The sequence below is a fragment of the Pseudophryne corroboree genome, chromosome 3 (assembly GCF_028390025.1).
Source record: "Pseudophryne corroboree isolate aPseCor3 chromosome 3, aPseCor3.hap2, whole genome shotgun sequence".
Lineage (NCBI taxonomy): Eukaryota > Metazoa > Chordata > Amphibia > Anura > Myobatrachidae > Pseudophryne > Pseudophryne corroboree.
Window position 1 is genome coordinate 547,313,898 of NC_086446.1, and position 24,382 is coordinate 547,338,279.

At 34.9% G+C, this 24,382-nt stretch overlaps 20 non-coding genes across 20 annotated transcripts; all 20 read left to right on the forward strand.

Annotated features, from left to right (window-relative positions):
* Window positions 1–251: 251 nt before the first annotated feature.
* Window positions 252–333, forward strand: TRNAL-AAG (transfer RNA leucine (anticodon AAG)). The gene has a single exon. It is a non-coding gene; the product is annotated as a tRNA-Leu (tRNA).
* A 262-nt stretch (window positions 334–595) lies between these two features.
* Window positions 596–677, forward strand: TRNAL-UAG (transfer RNA leucine (anticodon UAG)). Its single transcript has one exon. It is a non-coding gene; the product is annotated as a tRNA-Leu (tRNA).
* Window positions 678–2,551: 1,874 nt separating this feature from the next.
* Window positions 2,552–2,633, forward strand: TRNAL-AAG (transfer RNA leucine (anticodon AAG)). Its single transcript has one exon. It is a non-coding gene; the product is annotated as a tRNA-Leu (tRNA).
* A 262-nt stretch (window positions 2,634–2,895) lies between these two features.
* Window positions 2,896–2,977, forward strand: TRNAL-UAG (transfer RNA leucine (anticodon UAG)). Its single transcript has one exon. It is a non-coding gene; the product is annotated as a tRNA-Leu (tRNA).
* Window positions 2,978–4,675: 1,698 nt separating this feature from the next.
* TRNAL-AAG (transfer RNA leucine (anticodon AAG)) lies at window positions 4,676–4,757 on the forward strand. Its single transcript has one exon. It is a non-coding gene; the product is annotated as a tRNA-Leu (tRNA).
* Window positions 4,758–5,019: 262 nt separating this feature from the next.
* Window positions 5,020–5,101, forward strand: TRNAL-UAG (transfer RNA leucine (anticodon UAG)). Its single transcript has one exon. It is a non-coding gene; the product is annotated as a tRNA-Leu (tRNA).
* Window positions 5,102–6,798: 1,697 nt separating this feature from the next.
* Window positions 6,799–6,880, forward strand: TRNAL-AAG (transfer RNA leucine (anticodon AAG)). The gene has a single exon. It is a non-coding gene; the product is annotated as a tRNA-Leu (tRNA).
* A 262-nt stretch (window positions 6,881–7,142) lies between these two features.
* Window positions 7,143–7,224, forward strand: TRNAL-UAG (transfer RNA leucine (anticodon UAG)). The gene has a single exon. It is a non-coding gene; the product is annotated as a tRNA-Leu (tRNA).
* A 1,698-nt stretch (window positions 7,225–8,922) lies between these two features.
* TRNAL-AAG (transfer RNA leucine (anticodon AAG)) lies at window positions 8,923–9,004 on the forward strand. Its single transcript has one exon. It is a non-coding gene; the product is annotated as a tRNA-Leu (tRNA).
* A 262-nt stretch (window positions 9,005–9,266) lies between these two features.
* Window positions 9,267–9,348, forward strand: TRNAL-UAG (transfer RNA leucine (anticodon UAG)). The gene has a single exon. It is a non-coding gene; the product is annotated as a tRNA-Leu (tRNA).
* A 1,697-nt stretch (window positions 9,349–11,045) lies between these two features.
* On the forward strand, window positions 11,046–11,127 carry TRNAL-AAG (transfer RNA leucine (anticodon AAG)). Its single transcript has one exon. It is a non-coding gene; the product is annotated as a tRNA-Leu (tRNA).
* Window positions 11,128–11,389: 262 nt separating this feature from the next.
* On the forward strand, window positions 11,390–11,471 carry TRNAL-UAG (transfer RNA leucine (anticodon UAG)). Its single transcript has one exon. It is a non-coding gene; the product is annotated as a tRNA-Leu (tRNA).
* A 976-nt stretch (window positions 11,472–12,447) lies between these two features.
* TRNAL-UAG (transfer RNA leucine (anticodon UAG)) lies at window positions 12,448–12,529 on the forward strand. The gene has a single exon. It is a non-coding gene; the product is annotated as a tRNA-Leu (tRNA).
* A 1,702-nt stretch (window positions 12,530–14,231) lies between these two features.
* On the forward strand, window positions 14,232–14,313 carry TRNAL-AAG (transfer RNA leucine (anticodon AAG)). The gene has a single exon. It is a non-coding gene; the product is annotated as a tRNA-Leu (tRNA).
* A 262-nt stretch (window positions 14,314–14,575) lies between these two features.
* On the forward strand, window positions 14,576–14,657 carry TRNAL-UAG (transfer RNA leucine (anticodon UAG)). The gene has a single exon. It is a non-coding gene; the product is annotated as a tRNA-Leu (tRNA).
* A 976-nt stretch (window positions 14,658–15,633) lies between these two features.
* On the forward strand, window positions 15,634–15,715 carry TRNAL-UAG (transfer RNA leucine (anticodon UAG)). Its single transcript has one exon. It is a non-coding gene; the product is annotated as a tRNA-Leu (tRNA).
* Window positions 15,716–17,417: 1,702 nt separating this feature from the next.
* On the forward strand, window positions 17,418–17,499 carry TRNAL-AAG (transfer RNA leucine (anticodon AAG)). The gene has a single exon. It is a non-coding gene; the product is annotated as a tRNA-Leu (tRNA).
* Window positions 17,500–17,761: 262 nt separating this feature from the next.
* On the forward strand, window positions 17,762–17,843 carry TRNAL-UAG (transfer RNA leucine (anticodon UAG)). The gene has a single exon. It is a non-coding gene; the product is annotated as a tRNA-Leu (tRNA).
* A 1,698-nt stretch (window positions 17,844–19,541) lies between these two features.
* TRNAL-AAG (transfer RNA leucine (anticodon AAG)) lies at window positions 19,542–19,623 on the forward strand. The gene has a single exon. It is a non-coding gene; the product is annotated as a tRNA-Leu (tRNA).
* Window positions 19,624–19,885: 262 nt separating this feature from the next.
* Window positions 19,886–19,967, forward strand: TRNAL-UAG (transfer RNA leucine (anticodon UAG)). Its single transcript has one exon. It is a non-coding gene; the product is annotated as a tRNA-Leu (tRNA).
* Window positions 19,968–24,382: the final 4,415 nt, after the last annotated feature.

Sequence of the window (24,382 nt, forward strand, 5' to 3'; positions counted from 1 at the left end):
GATTTAAAAAAATGTTTTTACTGTAACCTGAGCTATATGACCCAGATCTGTGAGCTAAGAGTGTCCATGTGGTATCATGGCCGAGCGGACTAAGGCCACTAAGTTGCTAAAGTAAAATATTGGAAGGTTGAAAAGTTCATCATCTGTCCTAGATTTTAAAACAGTTTATCACAATTTCAAGAGTCTTCTCAAACTTTAAAAATAATATGTAAAATAATAAACTATGACCTTTGGAGCCAAGCTAGATATGTGGTAGCATGGCCGAGCGGTCTAAGGCGCTGGATTAAGGCTCCAGTCTCTTTGGAGGCATGGGTTCAAATCCTACTGCTGCCATAATTATTTTCAAGAGAAAATGACATTTATTGATGTCAAACTGTTTTACTCTACTAAACAGCAAATCAATAATAAATAATCCTTACTCATTAATATTGTCTACTAATTGTGTACCTTTTTTATGCTTCCTTAACTTTTTGTATTTTAAATACTTGTAACATGACACTTCTTTTCAAGTATTGATTTAAAACAACACATTTTTTCCCTGTAATCTCAACTGTATGATCCAGAACTGTGAGCATTCGGTCAAACAGGTCCATGTGGTAGCATGGCCGAGCAGTCTAAGACGCTGGATTTAGGCTCCAGTCTCTCTGGAGGCGTGGGTTCAAATCCCACTGCTGCCATAATGATTTTACTATGAAAACATCAGTCAGTGATGACAAAATGTTTTTCTCCACTAATAAGAAAAACAATAATAATAAAGACTTTTCTCCTCAATAGCGGATTGATATGATCCAGATGCATGAGCTAAAAATCAGCAGTGTCTAAGGTGCTGGATTAAGATTCCAGTTTCTTTGGAGGCTTTGGATCAAAACCTACTGCCGCCATAATTATTTTTCCTAAGAAAAAATAAGTCATTGATGTGAAAGTGTTTTTCTTTACTAAACAGCAAATGAATAATAAAAAAATCCTTTCTCATTAATATTTTGTCAATTGATGTACTTTTTTAACCTTCCAAAACATTTTGTACATAACTTAAACACTTTTGGTATGACACTTCTTTTTAAGTATTTATTTAAAAAAAAAAAAATGTTTGTACTGTAATCTGTGCTATATGGCCCAGATCTGTGAGCTAAGAGTATTCATTTGGTACCATGGCCGAGCGGTTTAAGGCCACTAAGCTGCTAAAATAAAATATTGGTAGGTTAAAAAGTTTATCATCTGCCCTAGATTTTAAAACAGTTTATCATAATTTCAAGAGTCTTCTCAAAATGTAAAAATAATATGTAAAATTATAAACTATGAGCTATGGAGTCAAGGTAGAAATGTGGCTGAGCGGTCTAAGATGCTGCATTAAGGCTCCAGTCTGTTTGGAGGCATGGGTTCAAATTCCACTGCTGTCATAATTATTTTCAAGATAAAACGACTGTCATTGATGTCAAAGTGTTTTTCTCCACTAAACAGTAAGTCAATAATAAAAAATCCTTTCTAATTAATATTGTCTGCTAATTTTGTACCTTTTTTAAATTTTTGTATTTTAAACACTTTTAACATGACACTTCTTTTCAAGTATTGATTTATAACTACACAATTTTTTCTTGTAATCTTAACTATATGATCCATAACTCTGAGCTTTGAGTCAAAAGTATCCATGGGGTAGCAAGGGTGAGTGGTCTAAGGCACTGGATTTAGGTTCCAGTCTCTCTGGAGGCGTGGGTCTGAATCCCACTGCTTCCATAATGATTTTACTATGAAAATGTCAGTCAGTGATGGCAATGTGTTTTTCTCCACTAATAAGAAAATCAATAATAATAAAGTCCTTTCTCCTCAACATCTGATCAATATGATCCAGATGCATTAGCTAAAAATCAGCAGTGTCTAAGGTGCTGGATTAAAGTTCCAGATTCTTTGGAGGAATTGATTCAAAACCTACTGCAGCCATAATTATTTTCCCTGAGAAAAAATAAGTAATTGATGTCAAAGTGTTTTTTCTCTACTAAACAGCAAATGAATAAAAATATCCTTTCTCATTGATATTTTATGTCAATTTATGTACTTTTTTAACCTTCCAAAACGTTTTGTACATAATTTAAACTAGTGATGAGCGGATTCGGTTTTACTCGGTTTTACTCGGTTTTACTCGGTTCTCAAAACGGCATCTTATTGGCTCAGGGATGTCACGTGTTTTGGATAGCCAATAAGATGCCGTTTTGAGAACCGAGTAAAACCGAGTAAAACCGAGTAAAACCGAACCTCGCTCATCACTAATTTAAACACTTTTTGCATTACACTTCTTTTTAAATATTGATTTAAAAAAATGTTTTTACTGTAACCTGAGCTATATGACCCAGATCTGTGAGCTAAGAGTGTCCATGTGGTACCATAGCCGAGCGGTCTAAGGCCACTAAGTTGCTAAAGTAAAATATTGGAAGGTTGAAAAGTTCATCATCTGTCCTAGATTTTAAAACAGTTTATCACAATTTCAAGAGTCTTCTCAAACTTTAAAAATAATATGTAAAATAATAAACTATGACCTTTGGAGCCAAAATAGATATGTGGTAGCATGGCCGAGCGGTCTAAGGCGCTGGATTAAGGCTCCAGTCTCTTTGGAGGCGTGGGTTCAAATCCCACTGCTGCCATAATTATTTTCAAGAGAAAATGACCTTTATTGATGTCAAACTGTTTTACTCTACTAAACAGCAAATCAATAATAAAAAATCCTTACTCATTAATATTGTCTACTAATTTTGTACCTTTTTTATGCTTCCTTAACTTTTTGTATTTTAAATACTTGTAACATGACACTTCTTTTCAAGTATTGATTTAAAACAACACATTTTTTCCCTGTAATCTCAACTGTATGATCCAGAACTGTGAGCATTCGGTCAAATAGGTCCATGTGGTAGCATGGCCGAGCGGTCTAAGGCGCTGGATTTAGGCTCCAGTCTCTCAGGAGGCGTGGGTTCAAATCCCACTGCTGCCATAATGATTTTACTATGAAAACATCAGTCAGTGATGACAAAATGTTTTTCTCCACTAATAAGAAAAACAATAATAATAAAGACTTTTCTCCTCAATAGCTGATTGATATGATCCAGATGCATGAGCTAAAAATCAGCAGTGTCTACGGTGCTGGATTAAGGTTCCAGTTTCTTTGGAGGCTTTGGATCAAAACCTACTGCCGCCATAATTATTTTTCCTAAGAAAAAATAAGTCATTGATGTCAAAGTGTTTTTCTTTACTAAACAGCAAATGAATAATAAAAAAATCCTTTCTCATTAATATTTTATATCAATTGATGTACTTTTTTAACCTTCCAAAACATTTTGTACATAACTTAAACACTTTTGGTATGACACTTCTTTTTAAGAATTTATTTAAAACAAAAAAAAATGTTTGTACTGTAATCTGTGCTATATGGCCCAGATCTGTGAGCTAAGAGTGTTCATTTGGTACCATGGCCGAGCGGTCTAAGGCCACTAAGCTGCTAAAATAAAATATTGGTAGGTTAAAAAGTTCATCATCTACCCTAGATTTTAAAACAGTTTATCATAATTTCAAGAGTCTTCTCAAAATGTAAAAATAATATGTAAAATTATAAACTATGAGCTATGGAGTCAATGTAGAAATGTGGCTGAGCGGTCTAAGATGCTGCATTAAGGCTCCAGTCTGTTTGGAGGCATGGGTTCAAATTCCACTGCTGTCATAATTATTTTCAAGATAAAACGACTGTCATTGATGTCAGTGTTTTTCTCCACTAAACAGCAAGTCAATAATAAAAAATCCTTTCTAATTAATATTGTCTGCTAATTTTGTACCTTTTTTAAATTTTTGTATTTTAAACACTTTTAACATGACACTTCTTTTCAAGTATTGATTTATAACTACACAATTTTTTCTTGTAATTTTAACTATATGATCCAGAACTCTGAGCTTTGGGTCAAAAGTATCCATGGGGTAGCAAGGGCGAGTGGTCTAAAGCACTGGATTTAGGTTCCAGTCTCTCTGGAGGTGTGGGTCTGAATCCCACTGCTTCCATAATGATTTTACTATGAAAATGTCAGTCAGTGATGGCAATGTGTTTTTCTCCACTAATAAGAAAATCAATAATAATAAAGTCCTTTCTCCTCAACATCTGATCAATATGATCCAGATGCATTAGCTAAAAATCAGCAGTGTCTAAGGTGCTGGATTAAAGTTCCAGATTCTTTGGAGGAATTGGTTCAAAACCTACTGCCGCCATAATTATTTTCCCTGAGAAAAAATAAGTAATTGATGTCAAAGTGTTTTTTCTCTACTAAACAGCAAATGAATAATAAAAATATCCTTTCTCATTGATATTTTATGTCAATTTATGTACTTTTTTAACCTTCCAAAACGTTTTGTACATAATTTAAACACTTTTTGCATTACACTTCTTTTTAAATATTGATTTAAAAAAATGTTTTTACTGTAACCTGAGCTATATGACCCAGATCTGTGAGCTAAGAGTGTCCATGTGGTATCATGGCCGAGCGGACTAAGGCCACTAAGTTGCTAAAGTAAAATATTGGAAGGTTGAAAAGTTCATCATCTGTCCTAGATTTTAAAACAGTTTATCACAATTTCAAGAGTCTTCTCAAACTTTAAAAATAATATGTAAAATAATAAACTATGACCTTTGGAGCCAAACTAGATATGTGGTAGCATGGCCGAGCGGTCTAAGGCGCTGGATTAAGGCTCCAGTCTCTTTGGAGGCATGGGTTCAAATCCTACTGCTGCCATAATTATTTTCAAGAGAAAATGACATTTATTGATGTCAAACTGTTTTACTCTACTAAACAGCAAATCAATAATAAATAATCCTTACTCATTAATATTGTCTACTAATTGTGTACCTTTTTTATGCTTCCTTAACTTTTTGTATTTTAAATACTTGTAACATGACACTTCTTTTCAAGTATTGATTTAAAACAACACATTTTTTCCCTGTAATCTCAACTGTATGATCCAGAACTGTGAGCATTCGGTCAAACAGGTCCATGTGGTAGCATGGCCGAGCAGTCTAAGACGCTGGATTTAGGCTCCAGTCTCTCTGGAGGCGTGGGTTCAAATCCCACTGCTGCCATAATGATTTTACTATGAAAACATCAGTCAGTGATGACAAAATGTTTTTCTCCACTAATAAGAAAAACAATAATAATAAAGACTTTTCTCCTCAATAGCGGATTGATATGATCCAGATGCATGAGCTAAAAATCAGCAGTGTCTAAGGTGCTGGATTAAGATTCCAGTTTCTTTGGAGGCTTTGGATCAAAACCTACTGCCGCCATAATTATTTTTCCTAAGAAAAAATAAGTCATTGATGTGAAAGTGTTTTTCTTTACTAAACAGCAAATGAATAATAAAAAAATCCTTTCTCATTAATATTTTATGTCAATTGATGTACTTTTTTAACCTTCCAAAACATTTTGTACATAACTTAAACACTTTTGGTATGACACTTCTTTTTAAGTATTTATTTAAAACAAAAAAAAAATGTTTGTACTGTAATCTGTGCTATATGGCCCAGATCTGTGAGCTAAGAGTATTCATTTGGTACCATGGCCGAGCGGTCTAAGGCCACTAAGCTGCTAAAATAAAATATTGGTAGGTTAAAAAGTTCATCATCTGCCCTAGATTTTAAAACAGTTTATCATAATTTCAAGAGTCTTCTCAAAATGTAAAAATAATATGTAAAATTATAAACTATGAGCTATGGAGTCAAGGTAGAAATGTGGCTGAGCGGTCTAAGATGCTGCATTAAGGCTCCAGTCTGTTTGGAGGCATGGGTTCAAATTCCACTGCTGTCATAATTATTTTCAAGATAAAACGACTGTCATTGATGTCAAAGTGTTTTTCTCCACTAAACAGTGTCAATAATAAAAAATCCTTTCTAATTAATATTGTCTGCTAATTTTGTACCTTTTTTAAATTTTTGTATTTTAAACACTTTTAACATGACACTTCTTTTCAAGTATTGATTTATAACTACACAATTTTTTCTTGTAATCTTAACTATATGATCCATAACTCTGAGCTTTGAGTCAAAAGTATCCATGGGGTAGCAAGGGTGAGTGGTCTAAGGCACTGGATTTAGGTTCCAGTCTCTCTGGAGGCGTGGGTCTGAATCCCACTGCTTCCATAATGATTTTACTATGAAAATGTCAGTCAGTGATGGCAATGTGTTTTTCTCCACTAATAAGAAAATCAATAATAATAAAGTCCTTTCTCCTCAACATCTGATCAATATGATCCAGATGCATTAGCTAAAAATCAGCAGTGTCTAAGGTGCTGGATTAAAGTTCCAGATTCTTTGGAGGAATTGATTCAAAACCTACTGCAGCCATAATTATTTTCCCTGAGAAAAAATAAGTAATTGATGTCAAAGTGTTTTTTCTCTACTAAACAGCAAATGAATAAAAATATCCTTTCTCATTGATATTTTATGTCAATTTATGTACTTTTTTAACCTTCCAAAACGTTTTGTACATAATTTAAACACTTTTTGCATTACACTTCTTTTTAAATATTGATTTAAAAAAAATGTTTTTACTGTAACCTGAGCTATATGACCCAGATCTGTGAGCTAAGAGTGTCCATGTGGTACCATAGCCGAGCGGTCTAAGGCCACTAAGTTGCTAAAGTAAAATATTGGAAGGTTGAAAAGTTCATCATCTGTCCTAGATTTTAAAACAGTTTATCACAATTTCAAGAGTCTTCTCAAACTTTAAAAATAATATGTAAAATAATAAACTATGACCTTTGGAGCCAAAATAGATATGTGGTAGCATGGCCGAGCGGTCTAAGGCGCTGGATTAAGGCTCCAGTCTCTTTGGAGGTGTGGGTTCAAATCCCACTGCTGCCATAATTATTTTCAAGAGAAAATGACATTTATTGATGTCAAACTGTTTTACTCTACTAAACAGCAAATCAATAATAAAAAATCCTTACTCATTAATATTGTCTACTAATTTTGTACCTTTTTTATGCTTCCTTAACTTTTTGTATTTTAAATACTTGTAACATGACACTTCTTTTCAAGTATTGATTTAAAACAACACATTTTTTCCCTGTAATCTCAACTGTATGATCCAGAACTGTGAGCATTCGGTCAAATAGGTCCATGTGGTAGCATGGCCGAGCGGTCTAAGGCGCTGGATTTAGGCTCCAGTCTCTCAGGAGGCGTGGGTTCAAATCCCACTGCTGCCATAATGATTTTACTATGAAAACATCAGTCAGTGATGACAAAATGTTTTTCTCCACTAATAAGAAAAACAATAATAATAAAGACTTTTCTCCTCAATAGCTGATTGATATGATCCAGATGCATGAGCTAAAAATCAGCAGTGTCTACGGTGCTGGATTAAGGTTCCAGTTTCTTTGGAGGCTTTGGATCAAAACCTACTGCCGCCATAATTATTTTTCCTAAGAAAAAATAAGTCATTGATGTCAAAGTGTTTTTCTTTACTAAACAGCAAATGAATAATAAAAAAATCCTTTCTCATTAATATTTTATATCAATTGATGTACTTTTTTAACCTTCCAAAACATTTTGTACATAACTTAAACACTTTTGGTATGACACTTCTTTTTAAGAATTTATTTAAAACAAAAAAAAATGTTTGTACTGTAATCTGTGCTATATGGCCCAGATCTGTGAGCTAAGAGTGTTCATTTGGTACCATGGCCGAGCGGTCTAAGGCCACTAAGCTGCTAAAATAAAATATTGGTAGGTTAAAAAGTTCATCATCTGCCCTAGATTTTAAAACAGTTTATCATAATTTCAAGAGTCTTCTCAAAATGTAAAAATAATATGTAAAATTATAAACTATGAGCTATGGAGTCAATGTAGAAATGTGGCTGAGCGGTCTAAGATGCTGCATTAAGGCTCCAGTCTGTTTGGAGGCATGGGTTCAAATTCCACTGCTGTCATAATTATTTTCAAGATAAAACGACTGTCATTGATGTCAGTGTTTTTCTCCACTAAACAGCAAGTCAATAATAAAAAATCCTTTCTAATTAATATTGTCTGCTAATTTTGTACCTTTTTTAAATTTTTGTATTTTAAACACTTTTAACATGACACTTCTTTTCAAGTATTGATTTATAACTACACAATTTTTTCTTGTAATTTTAACTATATGATCCAGAACTCTGAGCTTTGGGTCAAAAGTATCCATGGGGTAGCAAGGGCGAGTGGTCTAAAGCACTGGATTTAGGTTCCAGTCTCTCTGGAGGTGTGGGTCTGAATCCCACTGCTTCCATAATGATTTTACTATGAAAATGTCAGTCAGTGATGGCAATGTGTTTTTCTCCACTAATAAGAAAATCAATAATAATAAAGTCCTTTCTCCTCAACATCTGATCAATATGATCCAGATGCATTAGCTAAAAATCAGCAGTGTCTAAGGTGCTGGATTAAAGTTCCAGATTCTTTGGAGGAATTGGTTCAAAACCTACTGCCGCCATAATTATTTTCCCTGAGAAAAAATAAGTAATTGATGTCAAAGTGTTTTTTCTCTACTAAACAGCAAATGAATAATAAAAATATCCTTTCTCATTGATATTTTATGTCAATTTATGTACTTTTTTAACCTTCCAAAACGTTTTGTACATAATTTAAACACTTTTTGCATTACACTTCTTTTTAAATATTGATTTAAAAAAATGTTTTTACTGTAACCTGAGCTATATGACCCAGATCTGTGAGCTAAGAGTGTCCATGTGGTATCATGGCCGAGCGGACTAAGGCCACTAAGTTGCTAAAGTAAAATATTGGAAGGTTGAAAAGTTCATCATCTGTCCTAGATTTTAAAACAGTTTATCACAATTTCAAGAGTCTTCTCAAACTTTAAAAATAATATGTAAAATAATAAACTATGACCTTTGGAGCCAAACTAGATATGTGGTAGCATGGCCGAGCGGTCTAAGGCGCTGGATTAAGGCTCCAGTCTCTTTGGAGGCATGGGTTCAAATCCTACTGCTGCCATAATTATTTTCAAGAGAAAATGACATTTATTGATGTCAAACTGTTTTACTCTACTAAACAGCAAATCAATAATAAAAAATCCTTACTCATTAATATTGTCTACTAATTGTGTACCTTTTTTATGCTTCCTTAACTTTTTGTATTTTAAATACTTGTAACATGACACTTCTTTTCAAGTATTGATTTAAAACAACACATTTTTTCCCTGTAATCTCAACTGTATGATCCAGAACTGTGAGCATTCGGTCAAACAGGTCCATGTGGTAGCATGGCCGAGCAGTCTAAGACGCTGGATTTAGGCTCCAGTCTCTCTGGAGGTGTGGGTTCAAATCCCACTGCTGCCATAATGATTTTACTATGAAAACATCAGTCAGTGATGACAAAATGTTTTTCTCCACTAATAAGAAAAACAATAATAATAAAGACTTTTCTCCTCAATAGCGGATTGATATGATCCAGATGCATGAGCTAAAAATCAGCAGTGTCTAAGGTGCTGGATTAAGATTCCAGTTTCTTTGGAGGCTTTGGATCAAAACCTACTGCCGCCATAATTATTTTTCCTAAGAAAAAATAAGTCATTGATGTGAAAGTGTTTTTCTTTACTAAACAGCAAATGAATAATAAAAAAATCCTTTCTCATTAATATTTTATGTCAATTGATGTACTTTTTTAACCTTCCAAAACATTTTGTACATAACTTAAACACTTTTGGTATGACACTTCTTTTTAAGTATTTATTTAAAACAAAAAAAAAATGTTTGTACTGTAATCTGTGCTATATGGCCCAGATCTGTGAGCTAAGAGTATTCATTTGGTACCATGGCCGAGCGGTCTAAGGCCACTAAGCTGCTAAAATAAAATATTGGTAGGTTAAAAAGTTCATCATCTGCCCTAGATTTTAAAACAGTTTATCATAATTTCAAGAGTCTTCTCAAAATGTAAAAATAATATGTAAAATTATAAACTATGAGCTATGGAGTCAAGGTAGAAATGTGGCTGAGCGGTCTAAGATGCTGCATTAAGGCTCCAGTCTGTTTGGAGGCATGGGTTCAAATTCCACTGCTGTCATAATTATTTTCAAGATAAAACGACTGTCATTGATGTCAAAGTGTTTTTCTCCACTAAACAGTGTCAATAATAAAAAATCCTTTCTAATTAATATTGTCTGCTAATTTTGTACCTTTTTTAAATTTTTGTATTTTAAACACTTTTAACATGACACTTCTTTTCAAGTATTGATTTATAACTACACAATTTTTTCTTGTAATCTTAACTATATGATCCATAACTCTGAGCTTTGAGTCAAAAGTATCCATGGGGTAGCAAGGGTGAGTGGTCTAAGGCACTGGATTTAGGTTCCAGTCTCTCTGGAGGCGTGGGTCTGAATCCCACTGCTTCCATAATGATTTTACTATGAAAATGTCAGTCAGTGATGGCAATGTGTTTTTCTCCACTAATAAGAAAATCAATAATAATAAAGTCCTTTCTCCTCAACATCTGATCAATATGATCCAGATGCATTAGCTAAAAATCAGCAGTGTCTAAGGTGCTGGATTAAAGTTCCAGATTCTTTGGAGGAATTGATTCAAAACCTACTGCAGCCATAATTATTTTCCCTGAGAAAAAATAAGTAATTGATGTCAAAGTGTTTTTTCTCTACTAAACAGCAAATGAATAAAAATATCCTTTCTCATTGATATTTTATGTCAATTTATGTACTTTTTTAACCTTCCAAAACGTTTTGTACATAATTTAAACACTTTTTGCATTACACTTCTTTTTAAATATTGATTTAAAAAAAATGTTTTTACTGTAACCTGAGCTATATGACCCAGATCTGTGAGCTAAGAGTGTCCATGTGGTACCATAGCCGAGCGGTCTAAGGCCACTAAGTTGCTAAAGTAAAATATTGGAAGGTTGAAAAGTTCATCATCTGTCCTAGATTTTAAAACAGTTTATCACAATTTCAAGAGTCTTCTCAAACTTTAAAAATAATATGTAAAATAATAAACTATGACCTTTGGAGCCAAAATAGATATGTGGTAGCATGGCCGAGCGGTCTAAGGCACTGGATTAAGGCTCCAGTCTCTTTGGAGGTGTGGGTTCAAATCCCACTGCTGCCATAATTATTTTCAAGAGAAAATGACATTTATTGATGTCAAACTGTTTTACTCTACTAAACAGCAAATCAATAATAAAAAATCCTTACTCATTAATATTGTCTACTAATTTTGTACCTTTTTTATGCTTCCTTAACTTTTTGTATTTTAAATACTTGTAACATGACACTTCTTTTCAAGTATTGATTTAAAACAACACATTTTTTCCCTGTAATCTCAACTGTATGATCCAGAACTGTGAGCATTCGGTCAAATAGGTCCATGTGGTAGCATGGCCGAGCGGTCTAAGGCGCTGGATTTAGGCTCCAGTCTCTCTGGAGGCGTGGGTTCAAATCCCACTGCTGCCATAATGATTTTACTATGAAAACATCACTCAGTGATGACAAAATGTTTTTCTCCACTAATAAGAAAAACAATAATAATAAAGACTTTTCTCCTCAATAGCTGATTGATATGATCCAGATGCATGAGCTAAAAATCAGCAGTGTCTAAGGTGCTGGATTAAGGTTCCAGTTTCTTTGGAGGCTTTGGATCAAAACCTACTGCCGACATAATTATTTTTCCTAAGAAAAAATAAGTCATTGATGTCAAAGTGTTTTTCTTTACTAAACAGCAAATGAATAATAAAAAAATCCTTTCTCATTAATATTTTATGTCAATTGATGTACTTTTTTAACCTTCCAAAACATTTTGTACATAACTTAAACACTTTTGGTATGACACTTCTTTTTAAGAATTTATTTAAAACAAAAAAAAAATGTTTGTACTGTAATCTGTGCTATATGGCCCAGATCTGTGAGCTAAGAGTGTTCATTTGGTACCATGGCCGAGCGGTCTAAGGCCACTAAGCTGCTAAAATAAAATATTGGTAGGTTAAAAAGTTCATCATCTGCCCTAGATTTTAAAACAGTTTATCATAATTTCAAGAGTCTTCTCAAAATGTAAAAATAATATGTAAAATTATAAACTATGAGTTATGGAGTCAAGGTAGAAATGTGGCTGAGCGGTCTAAGATGCTGCATTAAGGCTCCAGTCTGTTTGGAGGCATGGGTTCAAATTCCACTGCTGTCATAATTATTTTCAAGATAAAACGACTGTCATTGATGTCAAAGTGTTTTTCTCCACTAAACAGCAAGTCAATAATAAAAAATCCTTTCTAATTAATATTGTCTGCTAATTTTGTACCTTTTTTAAATTTTTGTATTTTAAATACTTGTAACATGACACTACTTTTCAAGTATTGATTTAAAACAACACATTTTTTCCCTGTAATCTCAACTGTATGATCCAGAACTGTGAGCATTCGGTCAAACAGGTCCATGTGGTAGCATGGCCGAGCAGTCTAAGGCGCTGGATTTAGGCTCCAGTCTCTCTGGAGGCGTGGGTTCAAATCCCACTGCTGCCATAATGATTTTACTATGAAAACATCAGTCAGTGATGACAAAATGTTTTTCTCCACTAATAAGAAAAACAATAATAATAATAAAGACTTTTCTCCTCAATAGCGGATTGATATGATCCAGATGCATGAGCTAAAAATCAGCAGTGTCTAAGGTGCTGGATTAAGATTCCAGTTTCTTTGGAGGCTTTAGATCAAAACCTACTGCCGCCATAATTATTTTTCCTAAGAAAAAATAAGTCATTGATGTGAAAGTGTTTTTCTTTACTCAACAGCAAATGAATAATAAAAAAATCCTTTCTCATTAATATTTTATGTCAATTTATGTACTTTTTTAACCTTCCAAAACATTTTGTACATAACTTAAACACTTTTGGTATGACTCTTCTTTTTAAGTATTTATTTAAAACAAAAAAAAGTGTTTGTACTGTAATCTGTGCTATATGGCCCAGGTCTGTGAGCTAAGAGTGTTCATTTGGTACCATGGCCGAGCGGTCTAAGGCCACTAAGCTGCTAAAATAAAATATTGGTAGGTTAAAAAGTTCATCATCTGCCCTAGATTTTAAAACAGTTTATCATAATTTCAAGAGTCTTCTCAAAATGTAAAAATAATATGTAAAATTATAAACTATGAGCTATGGAGTCAAGGTAGAAATGTGGCTGAGCGGTCTAAGATGCTGCATTAAGGCTCCAGTCTGTTTGGAGGCATGGGTTCAAATTCCACTGCTGTCATAATTATTTTCAAGATAAAACGACTGTCATTGATGTCAAAGTGTTTTTCTCCACTAAACAGTAAGTCAATAATAAAAAATCCTTTCTAATTAATATTGTCTGCTAATTTTGTACCTTTTTTAAATTTTTGTATTTTAAACACTTTTAACATGACACTTCTTTTCAAGTATTGATTTATAACTACACAATTTTTTCTTGTAATCTTAACTATATGATCCATAACTCTGAGCTTTGAGTCAAAAGTATCCATGGGGTAGCAAGGGTGAGTGGTCTAAGGCACTGGATTTAGGTTCCAGTCTCTCTGGAGGCGTGGGTCTGAATCCCACTGCTTCCATAATTATTTAACTATGAAAATGTCAGTCAGGGATGGCAATGTGTTTTTCTCCACTAATAAGAAAATCAATAATAATAAAGTCCTTTCTCCTCAACATCTGATCAATATGATCCAGATGCATTAGCTAAAAATCAGCAGTGTCTAAGGTGCTGGATTAAAGTTCCAGATTCTTTGGAGGAATTGGTTCAAAACCTACTGCCGCCATAATTATTTTCCCTGAGAAAAAATAAGTAATTGATGTCAAAGTGTTTTTCTCTACTAAACAGCAAATGAATAATAAAAATATCCTTTCTCATTGATATTTTATGTAAATTTATGTACTTTTTTAACCTTCCAAAACGTTTTGTACATAATTTAAACACTTTTTGCATTACACTTCTTTTTAAATATTGATTTAAAAAAATGTTTTTACTGTAACCTGAGCTATATGACCCAGATCTGTGAGCTAAGAGTGTCCATGTGGTACCATGGCCGAGCGGTCTAAGGCCACTAAGTTGCTAAAGTAATATATTGGAAGGTTGAAAAGTTCATCATCTGTCCTAGATTTTAAAACAGTTTATCACAATTTCAAGAGTCTTCTCAAACTTTAAAAATAATATGTAAAATAATAAACTATGACCTTTGGAGCCAAAATAGATATGTGGTAGCATGGCCGAGCGGTCTAAGGCGCTGGATTAAGGCTCCAGTCTCTTTGGAGGCGTGGGTTCAAATCCCACTGCTGCCATAATTATTTTCAAGAGAAAATGACATTTATTGATGTCAAACTGTTTTACTCTACTAAACAGCAAATCAATAATAAAAAAATCCTTACTCATTAATATTGTCTACTAATTTTGTACCTTTTTTATGCTTCCTTAACTTTTTGTATTTTAAATACTTGTAACATGACACTTCTTTTCAAGTATTGATTTAAAACAACACATTTTTCCCTGTAATCTCAACTGTATGATCCAGAACTGTGAGCATTCGGTCAAACAGGTCCATGTGGTAGCATGGCCGAGCGGTCTAAGGCGCTGGATTTAGGCTCCAGTCTCTCTGGAGGCGTGGGTTCAAATCCCACTGCTGCCATCATGATTTTACTATGAAAACATCAGTCAGTGATGACAAAATGTTTTTCTCCACTAATAAGAAAAACAATAATAATAAAGACTTTTCTCCTCAATAGCTGATTGATATGATCCAGATGCATGAGCTAAAAATCAGCAGTGTCTAAGGTGCTGGATTAAGGTTCCAGTTTCTTTGGAGGCTTTGGATCAAAACCTACTGCCGCCATAATTATTTTTCCTAAGAAAAAATAAGTCATTGATGTCAAAGTGTTTTTCTTTACTAAACAGCAAATGAATAATAAAAAAATCCTTTCTCATTAATATTTTATGTCAATTGATGTACTTTTTTAACCTTCCAAAACATTTTGTACATAACTTAAACACTTTTGGTATGACACTTCTTTTTAAGAATTTATTTAAAACAAAAAAAAAATGTTTGTACTGTAATCTGTGCTATATGGCCCAGATCTGTGAGCTAAGAGTGTTCATTTGGTACCATGGCCGAGCGGTCTAAGGCCACTAAGCTGCTAAAATAAAATATTGGTAGGTTAAAAAGTTCATCATCTGCCCTAGATTTTAAAACAGTTTATCATAATTTCAAGAGTCTTCTCAAAATGTAAAAATAATATGTAAAATTATAAACTATGAGTTATAGAGTCAAGGTAGAAATGTGGCTGAGCGGTCTAAGATGCTGCATTAAGGCTCCAGTCTGTTTGGAGGCATGGGTTCAAATTCCACTGCTGTCATAATTATTTTCAAGATAAAACGACTGTCATTGATGTCAAAGTGTTTTTCTCCACTAAACAGCAAGTCAATAATAAAAAATCCTTTCTAATTAATATTGTCTGCTAATTTTGTACCTTTTTTAAATTTTTGTATTTTAAATACTTGTAACATGACACTACTTTTCAAGTATTGATTTAAAACAACACATTTTTTCCCTGTAATCTCAACTGTATGATCCAGAACTGTGAGCATTCGGTCAAACAGGTCCATGTGGTAGCATGGCCGAGCAGTCTAAGGCGCTGGATTTAGGCTCCAGTCTCTCTGGAGGCGTGGGTTCAAATCCCACTGCTGCCATAATGATTTTACTATGAAAACATCAGTCAGTGATGACAAAATGTTTTTCTCCACTAATAAGAAAAACAATAATAATAATAAAGACTTTTCTCCTCAATAGCGGATTGATATGATCCAGATGCATGAGCTAAAAATCAGCAGTGTCTAAGGTGCTGGATTAAGATTCCAGTTTCTTTGGAGGCTTTGGATCAAAACCTACTGCCGCCATAATTATTTTTCCTAAGAAAAAATAAGTCATTGATGTGAAAGTGTTTTTCTTTACTCAACAGCAAATGAATAATAAAAAAATCCTTTCTCATTAATATTTTATGTCAATTTATGTACTTTTTTAACCTTCCAAAACATTTTGTACATAACTTAAACACTTTTGGTATGACTCTTCTTTTTAAGTATTTATTTAAAACAAAAAAAAGTGTTTGTACTGTAATCTGTGCTATATGGCCCAGGTCTGTGAGCTAAGAGTGTTCATTTGGTACCATGGCCGAGCGGTCTAAGGCCACTAAGCTGCTAAAATAAAATATTGGTAGGTTAAAAAGTTCATCATCTGCCCTAGATTTTAAAACAGTTTATCATAATTTCAAGAGTCTTCTCAAAATGTAAAAATAATATGTAAAATTATAAACTATGAGCTATGGAGTCAAGGTAGAAATGTGGCTGAGCGGTCTAAGATGCTGCATTAAGGCTCCAGTCTGTTTGGAGGCATGGGTTCAAATTCCACTGCTGTCATAATTATTTTCAAGATAAAACGACTGTCATTGATGTCAAAGTGTTTTTCTCCACTAAACAGTAAGTCAATAATAAAAAATCCTTTCTAATTAATATTGTCTGCTAATTTTGTACCTTTTTTAAATTTTTGTATTTTAAACACTTTTAACATGACACTTCTTTTCAAGTATTGATTTATAACTACACAATTTTTTCTTGTAATCTTAACTATATGATCCATAACTCTGAGCTTTGAGTCAAAAGTATCCATGGGGTAGCAAGGGTGAGTGGTCTAAGGCACTGGATTTAGGTTCCAGTCTCTCTGGAGGCGTGGGTCTGAATCCCACTGCTTCCATAATTATTTTACTATGAAAATGTCAGTCAGGGATGGCAATGTGTTTTTCTCCACTAATAAGAAAATCAATAATAATAAAGTCCTTTCTCCTCAACATCTGATCAATATGATCCAGATGCATTAGCTAAAAATCAGCAGTGTCTAAGGTGCTGGATTAAAGTTCCAGATTCTTTGGAGGAATTGGTTCAAAACCTACTGCCGCCATAATTATTTTCCCTGAGAAAAAATAAGTAATTGATGTCAAAGTGTTTTTCTCTACTAAACAGCAAATGAATAATAAAAATATCCTTTCTCATTGATATTTTATGTCAATTTATGTACTTTTTTAACCTTCCAAAACGTTTTGTACATAATTTAAACACTTTTTGCATTACACTTCTTTTTAAATATTGATTTAAAAAAATGTTTTTACTGTAACCTGAGCTATATGACCCAGATCTGTGAGCTAAGAGTGTCCATGTGGTACCATGGCCGAGCGGTCTAAGGCCACTAAGTTGCTAAAGTAATATATTGGAAGGTTGAAAAGTTCATCATCTGTCCTAGATTTTAAAACAGTTTATCACAATTTCAAGAGTCTTCTCAAACTTTAAAAATAATATGTAAAATAATAAACTATGACCTTTGGAGCCAAAATAGATATGTGGTAGCATGGCCGAGCGGTCTAAGGCGCTGGATTAAGGCTCCAGTCTCTTTGGAGGCGTGGGTTCAAATCCCACTGCTGCCATAATTATTTTCAAGAGAAAATGACATTTATTGATGTCAAACTGTTTTACTCTACTAAACAGCAAATCAATAATAAAAAAATCCTTACTCATTAATATTGTCTACTAATTTTGTACCTTTTTTATGCTTCCTTAACTTTTTGTATTTTAAATACTTGTAACATGACACTTCTTTTCAAGTATTGATTTAAAACAACACATTTTTCCCTGTAATCTCAACTGTATGATCCAGAACTGTGAGCATTCGGTCAAACAGGTCCATGTGGTAGCATGGCCGAGCGGTCTAAGGCGCTGGATTTAGGCTCCAGTCTCTCTGGAGGCGTGGGTTCAAATCCCACTGCTGCCATCATGATTTTACTATGAAAACATCAGTCAGTGATGACAAAATGTTTTTCTCCACTAATAAGAAAAACAATAATAATAAAGACTTTTCTCCTCAATAGCTGATTGATATGATCAGATGCATGAGCTAAAATCAGCAGTGTCTAAGGTGCTGGATTAAGGTTCCAGTTTCTTTGCAGGCTTTGGATCAAAACCTACTGCCGCCATAATTATTTTTCCTAAGAAAAAATAAGTCATTGATGTCAAAGTGTTTTTCTTTACTAAACAGCAAATGAATAATAAAAAAATCCTTTCTCATTAATATTTTATGTCAATTGATGTACTTTTTTAACCTTCCAAAACATTTTGTACATAACTTAAACACTTTTGGTATGACACTTCTTTTTAAGAATTTATTTAAAACAAAAAAAAATGTTTGTACTGTAATCTGTGCTATATGGCCCAGATCTGTGAGCTAAGAGTGTTCATTTGGTACCATGGCCGAGCGGTCTAAGGCCACTAAGCTGCTAAAATAAAATATTGGTAGGTTAAAAAGTTCATCATCTGCCCTAGATTTTAAAACAGTTTATCATAATTTCAAGAGTCTTCTCAAAATGTAAAAATAATATGTAAAATTATAAACTATGAGCTATGGAGTCAATGTAGAAATGTGGCTGAGCGGTCTAAGATGCTGCATTAAGGCTCCAGTCTGTTTGGAGGCATGGGTTCAAATTCCACTGCTGTCATAATTATTTTCAAGATAAAACGACTGTCATTGATGTCAAAGTGTTTTTCTCCACTAAACAGCAAGTCAATAATAAAAAATCCTTTCTAATTAATATTGTCTGCTAATTTTGTACCTTTTTTAAATTTTTGTATTTTAAACACTTTTAACATGACACTTCTTTTCAAGTATTGATTTATAACTACACAATTTTTTCTTGTAATCTTAACTATATGATCCATAACTCTGAGCTTTGAGTCAAAAGTATCCATGGGGTAGCAAGGGCGAGTGGTCTAAGGCACTGGATTTAGGTTCCAGTCCCTCTGGAGGCGTGGGTCTGAATCCCACTGCTTCCATAATGATTTTACTATGAAAATGTCAGTCAGTGATGGCAATGTGTTTTTCTCCACTAATAAGAAAATCAATAATAATAAAGTCCTTTCTCCTCAACATCTGATCAATATGATCCAGATGCATTAGCTAAAAATCAGCAGTGTCTAAGGTGCTGGATTAAAGTTCCAGATTCTTTGGAGGAATTGGTTCAAAACCTACTGCCGCCATAATTATTTTCCCTGAGAAAAAATAAGTAATTGATGTCAAAGTGTTTTTTCTCTACTAAACAGCAAATGAATAATAAAAATATCCTTTCTCATTGATATTTTATGTCAATTTATGTACTTTTTTAACCTTCCAAAACGTTTTATACATAATTTAAACACTTTTTGCATTACACTTCTTTTTAAATATTGATTTAAAAAAATGTTTTTACTGTAACCTGAGCTATATGACCCAGATCTGTGAGCTAAGAGTGTCCATGTGGTACCATGGCCGAGCGGTCTAAGGCCACTAAGTTGCTAAAGTAAAATATTGGAAGGTTGAAAAGTTCATCATCTGTCCTAGATTTTAAAACAGTTTATCACAATTTCAAGAGTCTTCTCAAACTTTAAAAATAATATGTAAAATAATAAACTATGACCTTTGGAGCCAAAATAGATATGTGGTAGCATGGCCGAGCGGTCTAAGGCGCTGGATTAAGGCTCCAGTCTCTTTGGAGGCGTGGGTTCAAATCCCACTGCTGCCATAATTATTTTCAAGAGAAAATGACATTTATTGATGTCAAACTGTTTTACTCTACTAAACAGCAAATCAATAATAAAAAAATCCTTACTCATTAATATTGTCTACTAATTTTGTACCTTTTTTATGCTTCCTTAACTTTTTGTATTTTAAATACTTGTAACATGACACTTCTTTTCAAGTATTGATTTAAAACAACACATTTTTCCCTGTAATCTCAACTGTATGATCCAGAACTGTGAGCATTCGGTCAAACAGGTCCATGTGGTAGCATGGCCGAGCGGTCTAAGGCGCTGGATTTAGGCTCCAGTCTCTCTGGAGGCGTGGGTTCAAATCCCACTGCTGCCATCATGATTTTACTATGAAAACATCAGTCAGTGATGACAAAATGTTTTTCTCCACTAATAAGAAAAACAATAATAATAAAGACTTTTCTCCTCAATAGCTGATTGATATGATCAGATGCATGAGCTAAAATCAGCAGTGTCTAAGGTGCTGGATTAAGGTTCCAGTTTCTTTGCAGGCTTTGGATCAAAACCTACTGCCGCCATAATTATTTTTCCTAAGAAAAAATAAGTCATTGATGTCAAAGTGTTTTTCTTTACTAAACAGCAAATGAATAATAAAAAAATCCTTTCTCATTAATATTTTATGTCAATTGATGTACTTTTTTAACCTTCCAAAACATTTTGTACATAACTTAAACACTTTTGGTATGACACTTCTTTTTAAGAATTTATTTAAAACAAAAAAAAATGTTTGTACTGTAATCTGTGCTATATGGCCCAGATCTGTGAGCTAAGAGTGTTCATTTGGTACCATGGCCGAGCGGTCTAAGGCCACTAAGCTGCTAAAATAAAATATTGGTAGGTTAAAAAGTTCATCATCTGCCCTAGATTTTAAAACAGTTTATCATAATTTCAAGAGTCTTCTCAAAATGTAAAAATAATATGTAAAATTATAAACTATGAGCTATGGAGTCAATGTAGAAATGTGGCTGAGCGGTCTAAGATGCTGCATTAAGGCTCCAGTCTGTTTGGAGGCATGGGTTCAAATTCCACTGCTGTCATAATTATTTTCAAGATAAAACGACTGTCATTGATGTCAAAGTGTTTTTCTCCACTAAACAGCAAGTCAATAATAAAAAATCCTTTCTAATTAATATTGTCTGCTAATTTTGTACCTTTTTTAAATTTTTGTATTTTAAACACTTTTAACATGACACTTATTTTCAAGTATTGATTTATAACTACACAATTTTTTCTTGTAATCTTAACTATATGATCCATAACTCTGAGCTTTGAGTCAAAAGTATCCATGGGGTAGCAAGGGCGAGTGGTCTAAGGCACTGGATTTAGGTTCCAGTCCCTCTGGAGGCGTGGGTCTGAATCCCACTGCTTCCATAATGATTTTACTATGAAAATGTCAGTCAGTGATGGCAATGTGTTTTTCTCCACTAATAAGAAAATCAATAATAATAAAGTCCTTTCTCCTCAACATCTGATCAATATGATCCAGATGCATTAGCTAAAAATCAGCAGTGTCTAAGGTGCTGGATTAAAGTTCCAGATTCTTTGGAGGAATTGGTTCAAAACCTACTGCCGCCATAATTATTTTCCCTGAGAAAAAATAAGTAATTGATGTCAAAGTGTTTTTTCTCTACTAAACAGCAAATGAATAATAAAAATATCCTTTCTCATTGATATTTTATGTCAATTTATGTACTTTTTTAACCTTCCAAAACGTTTTGTACATAATTTAAACACTTTTTGCATTACACTTCTTTTTAAATATTGATTTAAAAAATGTTTTTACTGTAACCTGAGCTATATGACCCAGATCTGTGAGCTAAGAGTGTCCATATGGTACCATGGCCGAGCGGACTAAGGCCACTAAGTTGCTAAAGTAAAATATTGGAAGGTTGAAAAGTTCATCATCTGTCCTACAGATGTAGCCACCTTTATCTTGAGTGGCTGCGGCGTTTGTCCCGTTCGACCATACGCAGCGTACTGGGGCGTAGCGAGGCGCGCCTAGTCACAGAGAGGCTATCTAATCGCACGGAGACAGACATTTGACGTTTGGCGTTACCTTTACGTGTAATACCTGCGATCAGCCACCAGATGTCGCTTTTTACAATCACCACTGCGCATGCGTGTGGTCTCCCGTAAAATACAATACTGAAATACATAATAAGGACTACTTTACTAAGGCGTCTCATTACGCTGCATACAGTAAATACTGTACTCATTACGCTGCATTATTTAATACAGTACTGTATATACGACACCGACGCAAATAGTACAGCATACAGTATATGATCCATCTACAATACTTTATGAATACTGTATGTGAGCGTCCAAGTCCCGCAGACAAAACATACAGTACTGTAAAACCAGTAGTGTACACTGTCGCAAATGGATGTGTGTTACAAGTTCACTATTGCCTCTCAAGATTAGGAATTTTGTACAGTATGTTATCGTCCTAATCCCGTAGCCATTACAGCATAATCAAAACCAACGTATTTATACATTTGTCTGCGGCGAAGTGGTGAAGTGTTTCGCTTCCTATACTCAGAGTCCAGGGTTCGATTCCTTAAGTACGAATGCATGTTAGTTTTTTTCAGACACTTTATTATTTTTTTTATTCACATAAACCAGGGCAAAGCTGCATGAGCGGTTCTATGCGATCGAGTCCGGTGTACCATAATGTGCAGGTTCTATGCAGGTTAAGGTTCTATGCTCCGTACAGTACACATACTGTACAATTCTGTAGCTAGGCAGACTGAATAGAAATGGCTACCACCTATGACTCCTTGCCCCACAGAGGCCCTAGGCTACGGAGCAAGTAATAGTCCAGATTGTACAGACTATGGGGCAATGCTGAAGGAGCGTCACAATCCCCTAGCTCAATTACACTGGGATAAGCGAGGTCTATGCACATTACGGTATACCGAGCTGGATCGCTTAGCAACCTGACAAAATGGCCGCCGACCGTGAACTCCCAGCACGTGGCAGCGCTCGGATATGTAGTGAGATACAGTATGGCATACATTTCACACTCCAGGGGGCAATGCTGAAGGAGCGTCACAATCCCCTAGCTAAAATACACAGTATGCACATTATGGTACACCGGACTCGATCACATACTGTAGCACACTGGCAAAATGGCCGCCGCCCCTGAACCCTTGTGCAGGTTATGGGGCAATGCTGAAGGAGCGTCACAATCCCCTAACCAAAATACACAGGGGAGATAGGGATAAGCTACTGTAGGATTGCATACAGTATTACGGTACACCGGACTCAATCGCATAGCACACTGTCAAAATGACCACTACCCATGAACCCCCACCTCCTGAACCCCCACCTCGTGGCAGGCAGCAGTTGGGTATGGAATGAGAAATGGCATAAGCTGTGCAGGCTACGGGGCGATGCTGAAGGAGCGTCACAATCCCCTAGCCAAAATACACAGAGATAAGCGAGGTCTATGCACATTACAGTACGTTACACCGGGCTCGGTCGCATAGCAAACTGACAAAACACAAGTTTTACAGTACATACAGTAAAGCAGGCCAAAGCTGCAGGAGAGTTTCTACTGTAAAGGTTCTATGCACCGTACGGTAATGTACACATACAATTCTATAGCAGGTCAGACTCAATTGAAATGGCTACCGCCTGTGACTCCTAGCTCCTAGGAGGCACTCAGCTATGGAGCAAATAACAGCACAGATTTTGCAGGCTACGGGGCAATGCTGAAGGAGTGTCACAATCCCCTAGCTACAATACACAGGGGTGATAGAGATAATCGAGTGGCTGGAGGGGGGGTCCCCTTGATTTAAGGGGCCCCCACTCCTCCAGGGTACTCCGGCCAGGTGTGACTAGTTGGGTATTTAATTCCATGGCCGCAGGGACCGGTATAAAAGTGTCCCCCGGCTGTGCATTATCTGTCCAGCTAGTGGAGCCCAGTGCTGATTCAAAAAATATGGGGAACCCCTACGCTTTTTTGTCCCCCTTATTTTTTGCACCAGGACCAGGCGCAGAGCCCGGTGCTGGTTCTAAAAAGATGGGGGATCCCGTGTCCATTTTTTCCGTATTCCTGCCGGAATTCGACCGCAATTGCATATACAGTACTGTACCCCTTAATGTCACTGCTTACAGTATACAGTATTTAGACATGAGCTTGTGTACAGTATCTGTCATGAGGTGCTTTTTTCACTGACACTATAACTTTTTTCTATTGTAATATACTGTACAGAGGCGGCAAACTAGCCAAACGGGAATAATCAGCTTCTGCTGAATAAAATGAGATGCTACAGTACATGCCTATATTCTGTGAGTGACTGCGGCTCTATGAAATTAAATCAGAAAATTTAAATATGAAATGCATTACTAATGTGTGGCATTACTGTACTGTATGTGTATAAGGTGTACTACAATATTTTCTGGTGTAACATAAGGAAAGGGCACTACTGCATGGTCTAATGCAGTGGTTCTCAAACTTGGTCCTCAGGATCCCACACAGTGCATGTTTTGCAGGTAAACCAGCAAGTGCACAGATGTATTCATTACTAACTGACACATTTTAGAAGGTCCATACAGTAGGTGGAGCTAATTTTTTCACTTGTGATTCTGTGAGACCTGCAAAACCTGCACTGTGTGGGGTCCTGAGGACTGAGTTTGTGAACCTGTGGTCTAATGTAAATAAAGATGAATGTGGTGGGGTGTAATGTGAATAAGGGGCATTACTGTTAGGAGTAATGTGGTACT